The sequence below is a fragment of the Chinchilla lanigera genome, unplaced genomic scaffold (genome assembly GCF_000276665.1).
Source record: "Chinchilla lanigera isolate Chin_1 unplaced genomic scaffold, ChiLan1.0 scaffold00097, whole genome shotgun sequence".
NCBI classification, from domain to species: Eukaryota; Metazoa; Chordata; class Mammalia; order Rodentia; family Chinchillidae; genus Chinchilla; species Chinchilla lanigera.
In genome coordinates, this window is record NW_004955498.1 from 4249722 (window position 1) to 4251382 (window position 1661).

Consider the following 1661-nt stretch of genomic DNA (forward strand, 5'->3'; position numbering starts at 1 on the left):
AAAAAAAAGCACAGGACAGGTCTTCTCTTTGAGTGATACACTACTGCTTCACAGAATCCTGTCCTCTTGGAGGAGCTGTCCCCAAGAACCTGGGTCAGGAAATGATACTGTTCCTAGGGTTGCTGTTGAATCATATAGAGCAGGCTCTATGGAAGACCATAGGGTTTATGAAGGCTGAACACCTGGAGTATCTTCTGTCCTGGGAGCCCTTGGCACACATTCAGGGCATGAACCTCACCTGGACTCCTGGCACTGCTGGGCCTCCTCTGCTGCTGAGCGAGCTGTGGACACAGCCTCACAGCAAGACCTCCAACCTTGGTTCCGGGAGCTCCTGTAGGAGGCAAGGAGGCCCTCAGGCTGTACACCTCAAGCACAATCCTGCTACCTCACAGAAAGGGTGAGCTCGACTCTGTGAAGTTCCCACTGCTCTGGATATATCATCTCTTCTCTGCTCACTCAGAGCCTTCAACTCTCCTTGAGCAGGGCCTCAACCCCAGCCTTCTGATGGCCTGAGGTAACCTTCAGAGGAAGAGACCACCTCCCTGAGAGGGAATAAAAGGCAGTAAGGAGACACACATTTAGACACAGCTACATGAGGCAACAGTTGGAGGTAGAAAAATTCAGCTGGGCTCAAGGGGTAGGAAAGGAATCTTCTGCATCCATACCTTTATAAATGGAAAGGTCTAGGACTCTCCATGGGATGACCTGGGCCACTTTTAAACTGCAGCGATATCTCTGTGAGACATTCAAAGAAGTGAGGAGAGCCAGCTCACCTTCATTTCCTGTGTCTGAGAACAGATGACAAAGGGACAGGTTGAGGTTAGGGTACTGTGTGTTCTGTTGACAAGGTTCCCTCTTCAGTCACTTAGATTCCTACCAGAGCCTGGTATTCTACTTTTGTTGTCCAGAGTCTAGCCCCTTCTTACCAAGGCTTTCAACTCCCTGAGACAAATTACCTAGAACTAAGACAGAGGCCTCAGCTTCACTGCTATTTTCAGCCTTACTGGCATGAATAAAGGTGCAGCTTTTATGTTTCTGCACAATATATATTTATAATATAAATATATGTTATATTTGTCTGTGTTCTGGGCAGAGTAGGTTTAATTCTCCTTTTGGGTCTTCATTTTGACTCTTCACAGTTCCCAGGACCCCTGTGTCTTTGGACCACATGGGGTTGACTCTGTTAACCTGAAGACATGCTCACAGATCAAGTTCCTCACCCCTCCCAGATCTCTAGAATTCTCAAAAGAAGTGAGCAGGTACCCATCCCATCACCCCTACATGGGCAATACAGGGCTCATGGCAGGATGTGTATCCATCTCTCCTTTGATGCAGGACCCTGTTATGGTTTCATCTAGACTTCCCAATAAACTCCCATGGGATGATAGGCAGAACCTTTAGAGGATGATTGGATTATGGGGGCTTACAGCTGAACTGCTGTTAGGTGCTAGGGTCTGGAAAGAAGAGGCAGATCAGCCAATGGGAAGAGTGTAAGCCCACACCCTTGGCATTCTCCATGGCCCTGGATCAGCAGTGCCTCAGGAAGGACAGTAAGCCCAAGCCCTGTGCCTCCTCCATTTTCCCTGAATGGCGGTTCTTGTGGGAAGAGTGAAGGTGGTGCCAGCAGGAAGAGTGTAAACCTGTGCTTTGTGTCATCTCCA